Consider the following 22,543-nt stretch of genomic DNA (forward strand, 5'->3'; position numbering starts at 1 on the left):
AGTGTGATTAAATACGCTATCTTCGATTGGTCCGACGGGAATGAAGAGGGTGGAGTTCGAAAATGAGGGAGCACTGGGAAAGGAACGCCCGGCAGGTACCAGGATTGCCTGCATAATGCTCCGGACGTGGTAAGCGGGGTTCTCAGGGAGCCGGGTTAATCCACTAGTAGTAGAAAGATTACTGGGTGGTTGGGAGGTTTCAGATGTGGCGTGCTGCCTATGAGCTAATTCACGGATTTACTCCATTATAGCCTTGAACCCTTGGTCGTGGTGTTCCTTCAGGGAACGAAGCACTTCCAAAAGGTCTCGCAGTAGCGCCGCATACCTCCCAATGGTGGCTCCCTGCAGGGAGACAATGTGACAGAGCTGGTCCAAGTCTGTTGGGTCTGTCATGGCCATTTCGTACTATAAGGGCACAAGGCGAGACCCAGATGCAGACACAGGAGGCAGATGGTTGAGCTCCAATATGTATTATAACTAAAGGGGTAGGCAGAAGGCAGGTCGGGGACAGGACAAGCAGTGGTTCAGTGATCAGGTCCGAGTCCAAACAGTACAAGGGGATAGGCAGTCTCGAGGTCAGAACAGGCAGAGTGGTCAGGCAGGCGGGTTCGGCGTCAGGACAGACAAGGGTCAAAACCAGGAGGTCTAGGCAAAAACAGAGACTGGGGAAAAAATAGGAGCTAAGAAAACCGCTGGTTGACATGGCAAAACAAGAAGAACTGGCACATAGACAGGAAACACAGAGATAAATACACCGGGGATAATAAGCAACACCTGGAGGGGGTGGAGACAAGCACAAGGACAGGTGAAACAGATCAGGGCGTGACACACCACTTTGGTCCGCTATGCTTTATGCTAGAAACAAACTAAAATAATTGGGAAAGAGGTGACACCAGTGCATATGTGGATATCATTGTTTCCTTTCTTTGACATTCAGAGGCTGAGCTACAACCTTCTGTAGTCGAGAAGACAAAAATAGACTTGGCTTGGGAAGTATCCTAATTCTTTCACTATCAATTCATTAAGCTATTCACTTTCTGTACAATAGATGTTTAAACCCAGACAGCTTTTAGGGAAGCACTTGTGATCATCTCTCATTGGGTTAAGCCATGGAAGAAGAGTAGCCAGCACTTAAAGCTTACATAATTCTGCATAAGTAGGCCTACTCTGTCGGTGGTGGAAAAGTAGGCCTACCTTTTGAAAGTACAGTACCCTGCTCAGATTCCTAAAACACCTCAGATTGAATTATTTGCAAACAGGGACAGTTTCATTGCAAACAAGACACACTGATTTGGCATTGGAGAAATATGATAAGATGAACACATAGGTCTATCTGTCTTTCCATTCTTAGCCTGTAATTTCGGTAATTTGTTAGGTATTAAAAATGTTCTGCTAATATGTCAAATGACGTAGAATTGAATGAAATGTCTATAAAAAAAGGCATTTTCTTCCCCGGACCTGCAAATACAATGATAGATTCATGCAATGCTTTTACTAATAGGGAGATATTTTCACTCCTATTCTGGTCTACACTGGTCTGTAAACCCACAACCTTCCGGCTCATAGCCATGTGTACTATCAAAATTCTCGCGTTGCCGTGTAATGCTTCCAGGACAAAGAACAGTTTATAAAACTGCACATCTAAGACTCTGGTCTGTTAAAGAAGTGAGGGTAAATGTTAGACATTTTCTATTTTATCCACTTTGTTTTAATTATTATTTTGGGTATAGGGGAAGGTACTTGTTTCTTTTCAAGCGTTCAGGGAGGGTTTAGGGCAGGGATCTCCAACATGTCGATCGCGAGCTACCAGTACATCGCAGTCCAAACAATTCTGAAAGTACATGCAATTTTTCATGTGTTCCACCAATTTTCATGTGTTCCATTATGCCACCCCTGGTTAGTCACTATTGGCTTAAAAAGCCAAACCTATCACAATATCTGACAATTAATGTCCAGCAATGTTGCCCCTGTCTGTTTGTGTGGTTGGCGCATTTGTCCATCACTCCGTGTGTAGTCAGTGGGTTGACAAATACTTTCCCCAAAACCTTCTCAATTAAATATTAACTACAAATTAGACTTATCTGGCAGAAGTATATCATGAGTCAGTATACCATTTGTATCTATTATTTGTTATTTGCAAACTTTGCCATGAAATGAGCAGAAGCAGTAAAGAACCATCACTAGACAGGCACATTAGACAGCACATTCCTCACTCTGCGCAATTAAAGGGCCAAATGCGCAATTAAAGGGGAATTACACTAGAAAACTCTTCCAGACCTGCAAAAATTGTCTTCGGTTGTGATTTAAGCATCGACTCAAAACATCAAAATATGTTGTTTCTCTATGAACAATTGTCATTTTGAGAGTGAAAACCCAAATAAATCTAAAACGAGGAAAACTAAAACATAGGAAAAAAATCACTGATTTTTTAGGGCCCCCTTGTGTTGTGTTTTAACCGTTATTTTGCCTGTATAAAGACATAAAACATAGTGTACAACTCTTGTTTACATGAAGGACTTGGGAAGAGTTGCAGGGGTGAGGAGAAGAAAATAATGTACCTATTTGAAAGCTAGGAAAAAAAATTGTATCTCGTGGCAAGTTTTCTAATGCTAGAAAAGGCTGGTTTAGGTCAACTATATTTTGTTGAAGGGAGGACCATCCATTTTCATTTCAGAAAGGTCAGTTTCTCCATGTAACCCTTATTACCCTTATTATAAATAAAGTTCACTCCTAATAAGTCTTGACCAAATAGGGCCCAAGGCCATCTATTTTTAAGAATGAAATCATTAGACTTTGGGATTTCTTTCTATCAAACACGTCCTGATTACAAATCATCCTTTTCAACCTCATCTCCTGTCTATAAGGTAGCCTGGTGGGTAGGAGCATTGGGCCAGTAACCAAAAGGTTGCTGGATCGAATCTGTTGTTCTGCCCCTGAGCAAGGAAGTTAACCCATTGTTCCCCAGGTTTTGAAGATGTTGATTAAGGCAGCCCTCCACACCTCTCTAATTCAGAGGGGTTGGGCTAAATGCGCAAGATACATTTTAGTTGAATGCATTCAGTTGTACAACTGACTAGGAATCCCCCTTTCTATATATAATGACTCGTCTGACCTAAAGTCAGCCATTTCCCATTAGTGACTAACCTAACTCGTTGTTAAGTTTTTCCCCTACCACTATGTCCATGCTCAGCCGATTAAAATGGTTTCTACCTGAGGTCACTTGAGTGTCATATCTCACCCAGGTGTCAGCCATAGAGCCTAGAAGTGTTTCCTGGAGTTGGCCGAGTGCAAACACCAGGGGTGTTACCTGTAAGTCACACCTCACTAAATACCAATGCAACCTATTAAAGCCTTGGGGGGGAGCAGTAGGACACATGCCTCTTTAATTACCTCCCTCACACCAACCATTCAATGCAAGGGCATTGTTCATGGTCATTTTACTGAGATGTACCAGACAAAGGCTTGAGTTTAGGAGAAAATTATTCCTCCCCCCCCCCCCATTGTGTCATCATCACAGTATACGGAGCATTTTTCCATTTCTATTCTGACTCGTTTTTAATTTGTTTTCATTATGTTGAGCAACATGGTCAATGCTTTATCTTGTGCTATGAGTCCAAACATTCTGGCTGCATAAGGGATACGTGTCTTAGCCAAGAAAGCCGGTGACCAGGTTTGATTAAATAGCACCCCAGTGGATACATAGGCTTACTTAGTTAAATCTGGTGTTCTTAGCCTGGATTTCATCATCGGATGAAACCTTCAACCACACAACTGTCTGCTAGAACACTGATAGCACCACATAATCCACACCAATAAAATAATGACAAGGCTAAGAGCTGGGGTGACAAATTGTACTGCGGAGACAAATTGTACAGCGGAAATCCACAGTTATCCTTTCACTTACTCATTTTCACACAAATTCTCCAATGACAGGAGGGTGTGATATGATTTAAAGTTTCAGTTGGAGCTCCACGCATGCATCTTGAATCAGAATTTGGGCCTGAGTGAATCATATCCCCAAAGTCAAAGCCTAGCATAAATCATATTGAGTACCCATTCTTAGTTTCCCAGAAGTGGCTACAGTCTGGGGAGTTTTGAAGAACTGTAAATGCAACAGGCAATATATTTGTCAACGTTTAACTTTTGAAATTGCATTTTGTCACATTGTGATGTATTGCAGATACTTTTGAACTACAATACTGACTGCTATTACCTAGCTGTATAACTAGTAGTTACTTGTATGTTTTGGAACACATGCATGTCACAAGTGTGACCGTGCCTTGTGGGCTACTTTAAACAAGTTAGTAAAGTGGGAATACACGGTACAGTATCAAACTGGTTACCTTAGCCACATCCCACAACAACCCAGCGGTTGTATTTTTCTTCCTTTCATGTGAGACCTCCACGTTAGCCTTGGTTGCTAATTAATTAGCATTCCGGCCTACTATACTGTATACAAGTGACCTTCAAGAACGCAGCCGAGCATCGCGAGCGTCATAGGTCCATTGTACTTTGACATTTTAATTATTTGTTTATTTGTTTGCCTTCCACCCCCCCCCCCCCTTCCCCCTCATCTTCTTCCCCTTAGCAGGGCCTGTGAGGGAGTCAGCACAGCACAGTTGTGGGTCTGACGGACAGAGCCCAAACAGCACTAATTGGTGCTCCCCCCCCCTTCCATGGTGTTTATGCACTAATTGGGCCACTTCCTGAAGCGGGGGCCAAACAGGGAAGGGAGGAATGCATGGCAAAAGGCCACTCAGACAGGCTAGCGTCAGGGGAGAGGGAAAGGGAGGGAGAGGAGGGGAGGGAGAGGAGGAGAGGGAGAGAGCGGGAGGGAGAGAGAGGGAGGGAGAGAATAAATGTCCCTGATTATCTTCAGAGCAAGGAATGTTCAAGACATACCATTTCATATCTCCCAGGTTTCCACAGAGTACTTCAGCTATTCTCAACAACCCAACATGCCAGCAAAAGCACTGTATCTCCATCTTCACTCTAAACAACTGTTTCACCAAAAAATCAACTAGAACGCAATTACAAAATCCTTGCGTTATCCCTGACCTCTGCAATACCCAACCAAACACAATGCCTTTTTTCCCCCCATGCAAATAAATCATGGTACTGACAAATTGGGGAGGGGGGGGGGGGGGGGCAGTCATGTTGGTTTTATCCTGAATGACCATCTATGTGCTGGGTTGTGTTTGATGTCCAGGTCCTTTGATGTCAGCCTAGGGTCTATTGGTATTTTCCTGGGGTTAGAAGTTGAGCCCACAGCATTTATAACTTTTGCAAGGCTGGTAAAGGATGCCAGATGAGTATCCAGCAGTCTCCAAACAAGAGAGGTGCGTGCCTACAGTATGTGAGTCCCTCTATAACTAGACCTGCAGGAATTCCATGTTTGATTTGACTGGCAAGCATTGCTTTCAATTTCTGTACGGAGATATGAAGTCTCTCATGAACTAATCCAGGTCTTCCTTCTGGACAATAATCCCAATCACTAGCCAAGGAGTTTCATAAACAAACCTCTGAATGCAAACTGAAGCATCGTCAAAGCACTTCTTCATGAGCAATAACAATGGCCTGGCCACCATTTGGAGCCTGCATTACCAGGCATCAACAAGTTTCAACAGTGCTGTAATCAATATCAAAATAGTTTAAATAATAAAATCAAACAACACCACAAGACATTACAACAAGACAACAATGACAAGACATTACTGTAAGTCTGCTATCTGTCAGAGTAAGTGGTGTAGTAGCTATTGTGGTGTCATTGTTGAATAATTGTGATAAAATGCAATCCTGCACAATTGAGAGGAAACTCCCCTGGAAAAAGTAGCTGTGATGTCCAGAGAAACTAATTCAGAGTGACTGATGTCCAGAGAAACTAATTCAGAGTCTGATGTCCAGAGAAACTAATGCAGAGTGACTGATGTCCAGAGAAACTAATTCAGAGTCTGATGTCCAGAGAAACTAATTCAGAGTCTGATGTCCAGAGAAACTAATTCAGAGTGACTGATGTCCAGAGAAACTAATGCAGAGTGACTGATGTCCAGAGAAACTAATTCAGAGTCTGATGTCCAGAGAAACTCATTCAGAGTCTGATGTCCAGATAAACTCATTCAGAGTCTGACGTCCAGAGAAACTAATGCAGAGTGACTGATGTCCAGAGAAACTAATTCAGAGTCTGACGTCCAGAGAAACTAATGCAGAGTGACTGATGTCCAGAGAAACTAATTCAGAGTCTGATGTCCAGAGAAACTAATTCAGAGTCTGATGTCCAGAGAAACTAATGCAGAGTGACTGATGTCCAGAGAAACTAATTCAGAGTCTGATGTCCAGAGAAACTAATGCAGAGTGACTGATGTCCAGAGAAACTAATGCAGAGTGACTGATGTCCAGAGAAACTAATTCAGAGTCTGATGTCCAGAGAAACTCATTCAGAGTCTGACGTCCAGAGAAACTAATGCAGAGTGGCTGATGTACAGAGAAACTAATTCAGAGTCTGACGTCCAGAGAAACTAATGCAGAGTGACTGATGTCCAGAGAAACTAATTCAGAGTCTGATGTCCAGAGAAACTAATTTAGAGTCTGATGTCCAGAGAAACTAATGCAGAGTGACTGATGTCCAGAGAAACTAATGCAGAGTGACTGATGTCCAGAGAAACTAATTCAGAGTGACTGATGTCCAGAGAAACTAATGCAGAGTGACTGATGTCCAGAGAAACTAATGCAGAGTGACTGATGTCCAGAGAAACCAATTCAGAGTCTGACGTCCAAAGAAACTAATGTAGAGTGACTGATGTCCAGAGAAACTAATTCAGAGTCTGACGTCCAGAGAAACTAATGCAGAGTGACAGATGTCCAGAGAAACTAATTCAGAGTCTGACGTCCAGAGAAACTAATTCAGAGTCTGATGTCCAGAGAAACTAATGCAGAGTCTGATGTCCAGAGAAACTAATTCAGAATCTGACGTCCAGAGAAACTAATGCAGAGTGACTGATGTCCAGAGAAACTAATTCAGAGTCTGATGTCCAGAGAAACTAATTCAGAGTCTGACCGCCAGAGAAACTAATGCAGAGTGACTGATGTCCAGAGAAACTAATTCAGAGTCTGATGTCGAGAGAAAGTAATTCAGAGTCTGATGTCCAGATAAACTAATGCAGAGTGACTGATACCCAGAGAAACTCATTCAGAGTCTGATGTCCAGAGAAACTAATTCAGAATCTGACGTCCAGAGAAACTGATGCAGAGTGACTGATGCCCAGAGAAACTAATTCAGAGTCTGATGTCCAGAGAAGCTCATTCAGAGTCTGACGTCCAGAGAAACTAATGCAGAGTGACTGATGCCCAGAGAAACTCATTCAGAGTGGCTGATGCCCAGAGAAACTCATTCAGAGTGACTGATGTCCAGAGAAACTAATTCAGAGTCTGATGTCCAGAGAAACTAATTCAGAGTCTGACGTCCAGAGGAACTCATTCAGAGTGACTGATGCCCAGAGAAACTAATTCCGAGTGACTGATGTACCGAGAAACTAATTCAGAGTCTGATGTCCAGAGAAACTAATTCAGAGTGACTGATGTCCAGAGAAACTAATGCAGGGTGACTGATGTCCAGAGAAACTAATTCAGAGTCTGATGTCCAGAGAAACTAATTCAGAGTGACTGATGTCCAGAGAAACTAATGCAGGGTGACTGATGTCCAGAGAAACTCATTCAGAGTCTGACGTCCAGAGAAACTAATGCAGAGTGGCTGATGTACAGAGAAACTAATTCAGAGTCTGACGTCCAGAGAAACTAATGCAGAGTGACTGATGTCCAGAGAAACTAATTCAGAGTCTGATGTCCAGAGAAACTAATTCAGAGTCTGATGTCCAGAGAAACTAATGCAGAGTGACTGATGTCCAGAGAAACTAATGCAGAGTGACTGATGTCCAGAGAAACTAATTCAGAGTGACTGATGTCCAGAGAAACTAATGCAGAGTGACTGATGTCCAGAGAAACTAATGCAGAGTGACTGATGTCCGGAGAAACCAATTCAGAGTCTGACGTCCAAAGAAACTAATGTAGAGTGACTGATGTCCAGAGAAACTAATTCAGAGTCTGACGTCCAGAGAAACTAATGCAGAGTGACAGATGTCCAGAGAAACTAATTCAGAGTCTGACGTCCAGAGAAACTAATTCAGAGTCTGATGTCCAGAGAAACTAATTCAGAGTCTGATGTCCAGAGAAACTAATTCAGAATCTGACGTCCAGAGAAACTAATGCAGAGTGACTGATGTCCAGAGAAACTAATTCAGAGTCTGATGTCCAGAGAAACTAATTCAGAGTCTGACCGCCAGAGAAACTAATGCAGAGTGACTGATGTCCAGAGAAACTAATTCAGAGTCTGATGTCGAGAGAAAGTAATTCAGAGTCTGATGTCCAGATAAACTAATGCAGAGTGACTGATACCCAGAGAAACTCATTCAGAGTCTGATGTCCAGAGAAACTAATTCAGAATCTGACGTCCAGAGAAACTGATGCAGAGTGACTGATGCCCAGAGAAACTAATTCAGAGTCTGATGTCCAGAGAAGCTCATTCAGAGTCTGACGTCCAGAGAAACTAATGCAGAGTGACTGATGCCCAGAGAAACTCATTCAGAGTGACTGATGTCCAGAGAAACTAATTCAGAGTCTGATGTCCAGAGAAACTAATTCAGAGTCTGACGTCCAGAGGAACTCATTCAGAGTGACTGATGCCCAGAGAAACTAATTCCGAGTGACTGATGTACCGAGAAACTAATTCAGAGTCTGATGTCCAGAGAAACTAATTCAGAGTGACTGATGTCCAGAGAAACTAATGCAGGGTGACTGATGTCCAGAGAAACTAATTCAGAGTCTGATGTCCAGAGAAACTAATTCAGAGTGACTGATGTCCAGAGAAACTAATGCAGGGTGACTGATGTCCAGAGAAACTAATTCAGAGTGACTGACGTCCAGAGAAAGTAATGCAGAGTGACTGATGTCCAGAGAAACTCATTCAGAGTCTGACATCCAGAGAAACTAATGCAGAGTGACTGATGTCCAGAGAAACTAATTCAGAGTGACTGATGCCCAGAGAAACTAATTCAGAGTGACTGATGTCCAGAGAAACTCATTCAGAGTCTGATGTCCAGAGAAACTAATTCAGTCTGACGTCCAGAGAAACTAATTCAGAGTCTGACGTCCAGAGAAACTAATGCAGAGTGACTGATGCCCAGAGAAACTAATGCAGAGTGACTGATGCCCAGAGAAACTCATTCAGAGTGGCTGATGCCCAGAGAAACTCATTCAGAGTCTGACGTCCAGAGAAACTAATTCAGAGTCTGGCGTCCAGAGAAACTCATTCAGAGTGACTGATGCCCAGAGAAACTAATTCCGAGTGACTGATGTACTGAGAAACTAATTCAGAGTCTGATGTCCAGAGAAACTAATTCAGAGTGACTGATGTCCAGAGAAACTAATGCAGGGTGACTGATGTCCAGAGAAACTAATTCAGAGTCTGATGTCCAGAGAAACTAATTCAGAGTCTGACGTCCAGAGAAACTAATGCAGAGTAACTGATGCCCAGAGAAAGTAATTCAGAGTGACTGATGTCCAGAGAGACTCATTCAGAGTGACTGATGTCCAGAGAGACTCATTCAGAGTCTGATGTCCAGAGTCGCTACGGTCCAGCGAGAGGCACGGTGACAGTGTGCTGACTCCAGGGTTCACACGGTGCTCATTTGGACAACAGAACAGGCCACTCCACAAGGCTGCTTGGTGAGAACAGAAACAGACTGGGAAATCCGGAGGGGGTTGTGCAGACACAGGCTCCTTCCATTTGTCCTAAATAGCTTCCTGCCATCCAGGACCTATATAGTAGGTGGTGTCAGAGGAAAGCCCATAAAATTGTCAGAGACTCCAGTCACCCAAGATATAGACTGTTTTTTCTGCTACCGCACGGCAAGCGGTACCGGGGCACCTGAAGTCTAGGACCAAAAGGCTCCTCAACAGCTTCTACCCCCAAGCCATAAGACTGCTGAACAATTCATATCACCACCGGACAATTTACATTGAACCCCCCTCCCCCTTTTGTACACTCTCTGTTTGTTTGTTACCTATGCATAGTCACTTAGCCCCCACCTACATGTACAGATTACCTCAACTAGCCTGCACACTGATTCGGTACTGGTGCCCCCTGTATATAGCCTCATTATTGTTATTCTTATTGTGTTACTTTTATTATTACTTTTTACTTTAGTCTACTTGGTCAATATTTATTCTCCTTGAACTGCACTGTTGGTTAAGGGCTTGTAAGTAAGCATTTCACGGTAAAGTCTAGACTTGTTGTATTTGGCGCACGTGACAAATACAATTTGATATGATTTGATTTGACAGCAACAAACAAGGGAGCACCACCTCCCCAAGCGTCCTGTTATATCAGCTCCTCAAGACTCTGAGAAAGGGAACATCTGACTAGCGAAGAAATGCACAGCACAGAATGTCACTGGCAAGACTTTGGACAATAGTTAAGAATTATGATCGCTGCCAAGGGAACAACTGAATGTCTGAGTACAATGGATATATTGATGTGTGCATTGGTGCATATTTGAGCCAGTACTTATCAAATCTCTAGATGGCTAAGAGTGAAGGGATAAAGATATTGTACAACAAAATTTGTATTGAAAAAATCCTTCTCAGATAGCCTTTTTTCATACATTTGTTTTCAGAGACTGAAAGTTCTCTGTTGCTCCGTAGGGGTGTTGAGGAGCCAATGCAACTGGGGAAGAGAGAGAGAGGCCAGCCAAGCCAAAACACTGGAGGTCCCTGACGCTGCAGGCAGATGTGATGGCGTCGTCCACAGGTGTCGTGCAATGGCCGGGCCAGTGGCTGTGCCAAAACAGGATGTCTGGAGCTCGCTAGGCTTGGGACTTCCTCCTGGAGCGCAGTGGTCCAAGGGTTCTGCACGCTCCCAGAGCGGAGGAACACATTACAGATCTGGCAACGTGAAACTGTATGCCGCTAAGTTCTCCCCCCCCCCCCCCCCCCCCGCCCCATTCCATCTTTACAATTTAAAACAACAGACATAGTCCCCTGGTGCTTTTCCAGAGGAAAGCGGCCTTATTTTCCCTTCTCGGTTTTGTGCCAGAGAGGGCATGGAGAGTGCACCCACCGTTAATGAAAACTGGGCCTTGGCAGCCAACAACCCAAAACAAATCCAACACTGCCGTTCCAAAAGTTGCAGCCTTGACATAAACTACAACGGTGATAAAATTCACAGCATGATGTGTATGTTTGGGGGTTTCAGATTCTACATGAAGTAACAGACTTTCACGATGACAGAAATGTCAACACGTTTGAAGGAGCATACACAAGATGGACAATCCAGTTTATGCAAGGTAGGCAGTATATCTAAAGATAAAGCCTATCTTGCTTTGTTTGGGAGATTTAAGGATGCCCAATGATTAATGCTAGATTATTTCTGTCTTTCCCCTACCACTATGCAGGTGACTCCCCCCCCCCCCCCCCCCCCCCCCCCCAAGCACTATTGCCACGCCCATGAAGAAATGGCCTTGAGTTGGTTTCAATTGGAAACATTACAACAACATCAGAAAAGTGGACCTTTCTGGTAGTACTTCTCCTCTCAACTGTTTAAGGGCTAGCAGCTGTACGGACCGTGTTCACAAGCTTTAGCAGTGATAACTACCATTAGCGAAGATAAATGAAAGATGAAGCTGTTGGGAGGGGGGGTGGAATAAAAGTGGCCATATTAGAGCTGTGGAGTCTGGGGGAGGGCAGGGTGAAGGGTTTAGAGGGGTTACTATCCGTTGGCCCTGCGGGGGCTGCTTCTCGCATTACCCACCTGGCCGGATCACAGTGACTTCGTTAGGATGGCGCGCTGTTGCCAATGTGGTTCTAATCGGGGTAAACTGTAAATAAACTCTGCAGGAAATGCAGCTGGGTGACAGACTGTTCAAAAATAAAGAAGGGGGGGGTGGCAAGGAAAACAAAACACATGTGAGGCGATGCAAAATGGAAGGGGGGCCACTCATGATTAACGATGCCGACACTTTGAAGACAGGAAGACACCTGGCGACCATCTTGTCTCTGGGGTGGACGGACGATAATGCTTCAGCGTGTAGGAATTAGGGGCTACGCATCTCCAGGCTTTAGTACGGATCCACTGCCCAGATGGAGGCTAAGCCAAGGATTGTGGAGGACTCAAGGAATGAGCTTCGGCTGGAGCTGGTGAACAGCCTCAGTGTAGTCTCCTTGGCTGAGTTGGCAGAGTGCTTTAGAGAGTGATAGAATACTACTCAGATACTTTCCTGATTCACTATGAATGTGTGTAATCCCGCCCACACTGCCTGCTAGCCTTGGGAAGACCAGTGAGTTGGTTGTGTGTGTGTATTAAGCAAAGACAATAGAATGTGTGTCTTCTACCTTCACAGATTCAGAATTACTGTGTCGTGGTTTAACAGTTACAAAACTGTTATTTTCAGGTATTGAAAATGAGAGCCATCAACTATGCTGAACTTCTTTTAGTGGTAAACATCCTTATTTACGGAGGTAAGTCCTATCGGTTAAGGAAAATGCATGATGGATGTTTAATTTAATAAACCATATCTAGTCTGGAAAAGTAAAAGCCTCGTCCAGACCTTGTACACCGTATGGGAAACATACAATGTTTTTTCTCACAGTTGTTCACAACAAAAAAAATCGATGTCAAACTTCCAAAAATAAACACATTGTCAAAAATCCAGTTTCCCAACCCAATGATGGCCGGAATAGCCAAGACAGGAAGAGAGTTGTGGGAATCTGGATTTAGGGTTAGGAATAGCCCAGAGGCGACTGCTGCAGTGGATCAGGCTTTGGGGTTGGAGCCACTCCACACAAAGACTGGAAGCCCTGTTTGCGTGATGTCGGAGTCGAGTGTCTAGTCCCGGGATCGTCTTTCTCAGGCGTGGGCTGGTAGTTAGGGAGTTGTTAGCTGACAGCTGTCTCTAGTGACCATAAGGACGAGGGAGCAACAAGCTTAGTGCTGTCATTACAACACTGCCTTTGAAGCACTTAACTCCAGTCCCACTTTTCCTTCCCACTTATTTGTTATTGGTAAAGGCCAATCGATATACTATCAATATCTCTAGCTAGTTAGCGTGTCTGATCCAATTAGATCTGATCTGGTCATAATAAAAACCAGTTCCTTAGATAAGTCGAAAACAATATCATTATTGCACAGCAAGACAGCATGTTGTGACTGTGTTTGTTTCACACTGTAAAATATGTTTTATTGACTAGATGGATCCAGGAGCACATTCTTGCACAGAAGAAACATGTTGGTACTGAATGTAGTTTGATTTACTAATAGGACTCTAATGGTACAGTGGTAAGATGTGTACACAATACAACATCCCCAAAAGTACTGTGTTCAGACATTAAACATTTTATAGCGTGGTCTCTCCATTTCCTAACCCGAGAACAGCCAGTATCTGTGTAGTTTGTGCCTGGACTCTATATATACACACATTCAGTCCAATGGCCACAGAACATGCCACAAGAAGGAGTGGCCTTATAGAGGCCTTGTAAAGACAGGGCCTGCAGCTCCACTCAGAGCAGGTTTCTAATCAGTGCTCCGGGAGAGTAAAACATACTGTATGTTAGCTGTGTTATGGTTAGAATTATCATCTCTGGTTTTTAACTGATGTGGGTTTGATTCCGTTAATTGTCATTTTTTTGTCAATGATCTACACAAAATACTATGTAATGTCAAAATGGTAAGTATTAGATAAGTATTCAACCCCGAGTCAATACATGTTAGGATCACCATTGGCACCGATTACAGCTGTGAGTCTTTATTTGTCCAAATATTTGTCCATTGTTCTTTAACAAATTCTTCAACAAGCATTTCTAGAAAGCCATTGTCATGTCTTGCCATAGATTTTCAAGCGGATTTAAGTCAAAACTGTAACTTGGCCGCTCAGGAACATTCAATGTCGCCTTGGAAGCAACTCCAGTGTATATTTGGACTTGTGTTTTAGGTTATTGTCCTGCTGAAAGGTGAATTTGTCTCCCAGTGTCTGACGGAAAGCAGAATTAACCAGGTTTTCCATTTTCTATCCCCCCCAAAAAACTCCCTAGTTCATGCCGATGACAAGCATACCCAGAACATGATGCTGCCACCACCATGCTTGAAAATATGAAGAGTGGTACTCAGTAGTGTGTTGTATTGTATATTCCCCAAACACTTTGTAAAAGTTCATTTCTTTGCCACATTCTTTGCAGTATTACTTCAGTGCCTTGTTGCAAACAGGATGCATGTTCAGGAATATTTTTATTCTCTACAGGCTTCCTTTTTTCACTCTGTCATTTAGGTTAGTATTGTGGAGTAAATACAATGTTGTTAATCCATCCTCAGTTTTCTCATATCACAACCATTCAACTTTGTAACTGTTTTAAAAATCACCATGGGCTTCATGTTGAAATCCCTGAGCAGTTTCTTTCCTCTCCGGCAACTGAGTTAGGAAGGACGCCTGTATCTTTGTAGTGACTACATGTATTGATACACCATCCAAAGTGCAATAATTAATTTCACCATGCTCAAAGGGATATTCAATGTCTGCTTTTTTACCCCTCTACCAATAGGTGCCCTTCTTTGTGAGGCACTGAAAAAACCTCCCTCTTCTTCGTGTTTGAATCTGTTCTTGAAATTCACTGCTCGACTGAGCATTATGTGTGGGGTAAAGAGATGGGGTAGTAATTTAAAAATCATGTTAAACACTATTCTTGCACATAGAGTGAGTCCACACAACATATTTAGTGACTTTTAACATTCAATTTTTAATACATTTATAAACATTTCTAAAAACATAAATCCACTTTGACATTATGGGGTATTGTGTGTAGATCAGTGACACAACATCTCAATTGAATCAATTTTAAATTCAGGCTGTAACACAACATGTAGAAAGAATCAAGGGGTGTGAATACTTTCTGAAGGCACTGTACTTCGGCACTGCACTGTACTTCGCCGCCATAGAAACACTAAATGGGCTGTATTAAATGTGAAATGTAGTCTTCTCCTCACACATGACACGTACAGTCCTGAATAGACCACAATGTGCAAAAATTAACAAATAATATGCAGAAAATGTGATCTGCTCCTAACTGCTGGCCTTGGTTTTACAAATGTATGATTTCCAAAAATGGGCTCTTTCAACCAGGGGAAAAAGAGAAGAAAACATAATTAAGACCAAGTCAAAAAAAGATATGCAAACAAAATTTGGCAGGATGGACAATGGAGAACATTGAACTCAGACTGATCAGAAGCTCAATAGGCGCCAGTGACTGAGACAGGAACAGAGTCACCTCAGTCTCCGGCTTCCATGGTTCTCTTCCACAACAATGTGTCTGGCCTGCGAAGCAAACAAATCCTAGGCTAAAGTCGTGAGTGGGCCTTTTCTGCATGCACTTCACATCAAAAGGTGTCTAGTTAGTTATAGTATGTCTGCTTCTATTTTAAGTAACAGACTCATACATACAGTAACAAACAAATCAACAAGTGATCACACAGACATTTAAACAGAGAAGACGAGGGGAAATCACAATTCTTCACTAAACAGACAACTTCGCTGGATTATCGGAGCGCCCTGATCCCTCCAGGTGCTTCAAAAATGACGATATTTTCTTGGACAGGGGAAAAAAAAAGAAAAAAGAACAGCCTCAAGAAATATGTCATGCTGTGCTATCCTGTTTTGTACATTTCCTGAAACCCAAGGTGTACGGTACAGGAAAAATCCAGCAGAAGTGGGATGGATGGCCTTCAGTTCTCCCAGTCTGGAAAAAACATTAGGTGAAATGAAAGGGAAAAGTCAAAGTCAAGGTCAAAGTTATTTCCTCTCTTTTTCTTTTCCCTCCATCATTTGCAGGGTAAAAACAGAATTTTTATTCCTTGGAGCGTGGCTACTACCATTCCTGAAGCATTGACATGGGTTGAGGACACACTGGTGTGCCATGCAAGACCGCAAGGCTATGTGCAGCTGGCTCCAAGGCCAGAGAGCAGAGGTGGATGTGTGTCTGTGTGTGTTTTAGTTTTAAAGTTAAGAAAAATCATATTTTCACATACACAGGACATAGCAGGTGTAAAACATTACAGTGAAAAGCTTAACTTGTGAGCTCTTTCCTGAGAATGCAGAATAAAGTAATAATATAGACAAGACTAGAGAAGATGAAGACCATAAACAAGTAATAACATAGAGAAGAAAAGAGAAGAAGAAGACAAATAACAAGTAATAACATAGAGAAGAAAAGAGAAGAAGAAGACAAATAACAAGTAATAACATAGAGAAGAAAAGAGAAGAAGAAGACAAATAACAAGTAATAACATAGAGAAGAAAAGAGAAGAAGAAGAAAAATAACAAGTAATAATATAGAGAAGAAAAGAGAAGAAGAAGACAAATAAGTAATAATATAGAGAAGAAAAGAGAAGAAGAAGACAAATAACAAGTAATAATATAGAGAAGAAAAGAGAAGAAGAAGACAAATAACAAGTAATAACATAGAGTAGAAAAGAGAAGAAGAAGAAAAATAACAAGTAATAATATAGAGAAGAAAAGAGAAGAAGAAAAAAGAAAAGAAAGGAAAAAGCAAAGTTGGGTCAGAGCAAGACTGCAGCCATACAGTACGGCGCCATCTTGTGTGTGTGTATCTGTGTGTCTGTGTGTGTGTGTGTCCCATAACTAATCTTCAAAAAACTTGATTTCATTGCTTGAGCGTTGGCGTGAGCGATAACATACAAACAACACAATGTCGTCAAAACAGAACATCCTAAGCATTCATTGGAAATATGTAAATCCAAGAATAAATAAAACACACTAATCCACAACAGATGAGGTTTTAGTTCACAGGCAACCTTTCAGTGACGGCAGGAATCAGACCCCTTGAGGGGTGCCTTGACTTGCATTACGACAAAACAAAAAATGACAATGTCAGCCACACATTACTGGATGATGACATTCATCCTGCACTTGACTGTTTTGGCTGGTGACCCAGAGTCTGACTGTATGACAGCTTGACGCAAAAGGTTATTTGTGTGTCGTCAAGAGGTTAGGTAACCACTTGTGAGGCAAAGAACAACAAGCTTGATCCGGAAATTGGACCATAAAAAAAGGCCCCGATCCTCAAGTTGGCCCGGCAACCTGTGGCTCAGCATACCCTGTGAGCTCTCCGAAGCAACTGTTTTGGTTAACCACCTAACCACTTGAGCATAATGCAATCTCCTATTCATCACACTCCCAACCTATTGGCAGCTGTCCACAACACATATCCAAGTCGGAGAACGAAATACTTCTGTACAACAGGAATGTGGATATATGGTCTCTAGTCGATTCAAAATGCTGTATGTTCTCTGAGATTCATAAAATTGTTGATTCTGTATGAGGAGAGACTTTTTTTAGTAGTGCTGGTACGCTGTTAGAGACTTTCCAAACACAGAGGCAGTAGCTGTCTTGGAATGTCCATTGGTGAACAACCCAAGCTCTGAAATTATGGCCCTTGCCGTCTCGAAGTAAATAAAACTGATGCAGTCTGTAGACCATGAAGCTTTTAATTAGTGGCTTCCGCCTGCTAATTGGTTTCTCTCCATTTCCCCCGCCCTAATTCAGGATCCGACCAATTGGCCGTGTCGTACTTAGTGGGCTTTGTTTGTCTTAAGAGAAACCGTACACCGTAATCAAGGCCCGAAATGAAAGTTTTAAGGGCAAAAAAAGCAATCTGTGGAAGCACAGACAACTTCAGTCAAAGTTATTTTAATTTTTTTCGCCAAGAGGAAAACGAAGCTAAATTTGTAAGGGATACAAATGTGGGGTTGCTCAGAGAAATAGCCTTGTGGTGCGCGGATTTATTGTTGTTTGATGCCGTTTGGTTGTTCGATGTGCCTAAGAATGCCAATGATTTAACCCAGACTGTGCAGTCTCAAGGTCTCCTGATGGAGAACAGTTTGGCTACAGCACCTCTGTTTTAAAATCCACTTTTATGCTGTAGAAAATGTAACTGATAAAATGCACTTCATTCAAAGCTGATGTATTTAATGTTTACAGTCCACCTTACAACTCAGCCATGTTCTTTGCATACAACAACCTTAACAAACAAATGAAAACACAGGATGGCATTAGACTAAAGCTCACTACTGCATGTTTATAACTGCATGTACAACGTCTTTAGTGGTTTTTCTCATCGGAAACTCGGCAAGTAAACACTCCCATGTTCCTGTTCTGTTGGCACTGCTGTTTCTCAATTACACAGGATGTGAGCAAACTAATGGTATACTTCTCCAGCTCTTTCCCACCACTATTATTTGTGTTCCCTTGCTGAGGAAATAAAAACAGACCCAGAACTCATCTCCCCCCGCCTTATTGATGCTGACAAGGGGAGATACACCATTGGTTGTGGACATGGCCAGTTAATAACTCCAATCAAATCTGTTTCTAAACAACGTCCGGAGAGCCCAGAGCTCTCTGCACCAAACGTTATGGGAAAGCAAAAGTGAGAGACAGAAACAGATACGGAGGAGGAAAGCTGAGCAGAGAGGGAGGAAGAGGGAGATAAAAGGAGAGGGAATGAACGAAAGTGTTATTGCATATGAAGGTTGAATAAATACATTAAGTGGCAGATATATACAGTGCATTCGGAAATTATTCAGACCCCTTGACTTTTTCCACATTTTGTTATGTTACTAAAAGGCATTAAGTTCATTTGTCCCCTCATCAATCTACACACAATACCCCTTAATGACAAAGCGAAAACAGGTTTTTAGACATTTTTGCAAATTCATAAAAACAAAAAAACAGGTATATTACATTTACATAAGTACTCAGACCCTTTGCTACGAGATTCGACATTGAGCTCAGGTACATCCTGCTTCCATTGATCATCCTTGAGATGTTTCTACACCTTGATTGGAGTGCACCTAAATTAAATTGATTGGACATGATTTGGACACCTGTCTATATAAGGTCCCACAGTTGACAGCGCATTTCAGAGAAAAAAACCAAGCCATGAGGTCGAAGGTATTGTCTGTAGAGCTCCAAGACAGGATTGTGTCAATGCACAGATCTGTGGAAGGGTACCAAAACATTTCTGCATCATTGAAGGTCCCCAAGAACACAGTGGCCTCCATCATTCTTAAATGGAAGTAGTGTGGAACCACCAAGACTGTTCCTAGAGATGGCCACCCCTGGACAAACTGAGCAATCGGGGAAGAAGGGCCTTGGTCAGGGAGGTGACCAGGAACCCAATGGTCACTCTTACAGAGCTCCAGAGTTCCTATGTGGAGATGGGAGAACCTTCCAGCAGGACAACCATTTCTGCAGCACTCCACCAATCAGTCCTTTATGGTAGAGTGGTGAGATGGAAGCCACTCCTCAGTAAAAGGCACATGACTGTCTGCTTGGAGTTTGCCAAAAGGCACCTAAAGACTCTCAGACCATGAGAAACCAGATTCTCTGGTCTGAAACCAAGATTGAACTCATTGTCCTGAATGCCAAGCGTCATATCTGAGGGAAACCTGACACCATTCCATTCCTAAGAAGCATGGTGGTGGCAGCATCATGCTGTGGGGAGGTTTTCAGCATCAGGGACTGGGAGACTAGTCAGGATCAAGGGAAAGATGAACGGTGCAAAGCACAGAGAGATCCTTGATGAATGCCTGCTCCAGAGTGCTCAGGACAACAACCCCAAGCACACAGTCTAGAGAACGCAGGAGTAGCTTTTGGAACAAGTCTCTGAATGTCCTTGAGTGGCCAAGCCAGAGCCCGGACTCGAACCCGATCGAACATCTCTGGAGAGACCTGAAAATAGCTGTGTAGCGACGCTTCCCATCCAACCTGACAGAGTTTGAGAGGATCTGCAGAGAAGAATGTGAGAAACTCCCGAAATACAGGTGTGCCAAGCTTGTAGCGTCATACCCAAGAAGACTCAAGGCTGTAATCGCTGTTAAAGTTACTTTAACAAAGTACTGAGTAAAGGGTCTGAATACTTATATAAATGTGATATTTCATATATATTTTATATATATATACATATATATACATTTGCAAAAATTTATAAAATCCTGTTTTTGCTTTGCTTTTATTTTTTGATATCTTGGGCTTTTTTTAACCCCCTTCTTTCTCCCCAATTTCTATCTTGCGCCCTCCGAAACATGACCTACCAAACCGCGCATCTTAACACTGGAAGCCAGCCGCACCAATGTGTCGGAGGAAACACCATTCACCTGATGTCTGAGGTCAACCTGCAGGCGCCCATCCCACAACAAGGAGTCGCTAGAGTGCGATGAGCCAAGTAAAGCCCCCCCCCCCCCCCCCCCCCCCCCCGGCCAAACACTCTGCCAACCCGGAAATCGCCCTATGGTTCCCCCGATCACGGCCGGTTGTGATACAGCCCGGGAATGAACCAGTGCCATAGACCGCTGTGCCACTCGGGAGCCCGGAAAATAAATATTTCATCCATTTTGGATAATAAATACTACATTCTGGTCACTTTGAGTATTTTAAGAGATGGCATCTATTTTGATAACAGGGTGGTGTCAAACTGTCACAAGAGAGGAGGAAAGAGAGAGGATCTCAAGGAAGCGACCTAGCATGCCTTTGTAGTGAGGGTTTGTGTTGACTGCAGCCTGGTTTGTGACCATCATAAAAGGCACAATCCTTTGAGGTCAGAGACATGTCTGGTTGCCCAGTGCTGCTGGGTAACACTGCAACGTGACACCCCCACCTCCCCTCTCCCTTGTCTCCCCTGTGCTACTCCACCATATTTGCTGTAACTCCTAATCAACGCCACATTTTCCAGTTGCCAGGGCAACTTTCGATAAATGTGCGCAAAGACAGATCAAAAAGACAAAAACAAACCTTTAAATTCTATTAACCACCAATACGTGTCATCTGTTGCTTGACATTGATTGTCCAATTTAAGCAATCTAAGCATATTGTACAAGTTTGTTAAATTCATTTGAGGATACATTCAACAAAGTGATATGCTACTCTTATGCAAATGTACACAGAGCTAACAGCAAATCTAAGAGCGCACAAGCGCATCTGTGGCATTGTACCATTTCAGGAAAGTAAAACTTATGAAGCATACGTGTGTGTACCAAAGCAAAGCTGCAGCAAATACTGTGGGGAAGGCTCAAACAGAATCAGACCTAATTAGCATGCCTATAATGATATGTCTAGCTTTAGCCATTAGCCTCAAGGTACATCCGAGGGCTCTCCACTGCGGTAAGGGTCCTGTGATGTCAGCACTGGCTTAGTAACTCTAGAGGGAGTGTCTTTTGTCCACCATTGAAGCTCTGGATTCCATTAATGTGTGTGTGATCCCTGCAGCTACAAAGAAGGGTGGGGGGGCATATAGGGTTTTTTGTTTAGTTTTTACTTTCCTAAGAGAGAGAGCAACTTTACACAGGCAATTTGAAACCTTTACCTAAAAATTCAGTAACATAACCATATAGCAGAACTGACCGCATAGCGTAATTTACATTTATCAATAAAACATGACAGAAATCGTCATAAGAGAGGGATGAATTATTAAGCCAGAAAATAAGAGGGGGTAAAAGAAAATGAGGGAAGAGGGAGAGAGGGAGAAATACAGAAAGAGAGAGGGAGGAAAGATAGAGGCTCTCTGTGTTCCTCCTTGCGCCTGCTGTCTGCGACCACTTTGCCCTGGGCGTGAACGCCAACGTGAGCGTGCCTCTCCTCTTAGTCTGTTTACAATTACTGCTCCAGGAATGAATCTTCCACGAATGACCGCTTAACTGGCAGCCCTGACTCCTCAGGAACAAGGGAGCTATTAGTGGAGGAATTGAGGAAGGAAGGAAAAGGGGAAAGCCAAAGGGAAGGCAGCCCAGCTCAGAGGCCCAGGGAGGGAGGGAAATGGAGGGTAAGAGGGAGGAGGGCTCGCTCAGCTGCATCCCCCCGAGGTGATCTCTTTAACAGAGGAGAGATCCTGGAGGAGGGGAGTGCGCTCTCCACTTTCTCCCCTCCAGCAACCGGAGATGAACAAGATTAGTTCTGGGTCTGGCCTGGAGGACAGTGGACTGGGGAACATCTGAAATGCGTCCATTTCTCAGGCAACAGGATTTAGGATGGGACCCCGTGCCCTTTAAAGCCGATAAATACATGAGAATATTTTGCAGGGCGCAGTCCAAGTCAGAGGTTTAGTGCATGAGAGCGCTTCTGGTGGTTCCTGTCAAGAGTAAATTACTTTGACTCAGAGGTGACATGTGTTTTGGAAAGAACTCTATCCTCACCCAGTCGACATGAACACGTGTGCACACGCCGTCGTTGCAGATTTGTACGAAGATGTGTGAAAAAATTGATTAACATTTCAGTACTGACTGAAGGAGCTTCTCAAACTAAACTGTTAGCCATCTTGTCCCGAAGTCTGACACAGCCTGTTTGTGACAGCTAGGCAAAACCTGCAACAGTTTAGATGAAACCTCTTTGAGAAATAAGCTGTTGGGGCCAAACTAAACCAACTACTTAAGATCCAGGCA

The 22,543-nt window shown here is 43.1% G+C and overlaps 1 pseudogene; it reads right to left on the reverse strand.

Moving 5' to 3' along the window:
* Positions 1 to 237: 237 nt before the first annotated feature.
* The window catches only part of LOC139365834 (transitional endoplasmic reticulum ATPase-like), a 58,270-nt pseudogene continuing 35,964 nt past the window's right edge, over positions 238 to 22,543 (reverse strand).

This window comes from Oncorhynchus clarkii, chromosome 14 (assembly GCF_045791955.1).
Source record: "Oncorhynchus clarkii lewisi isolate Uvic-CL-2024 chromosome 14, UVic_Ocla_1.0, whole genome shotgun sequence".
In the NCBI taxonomy this organism is placed as follows: Eukaryota; Metazoa; Chordata; class Actinopteri; order Salmoniformes; family Salmonidae; genus Oncorhynchus; species Oncorhynchus clarkii.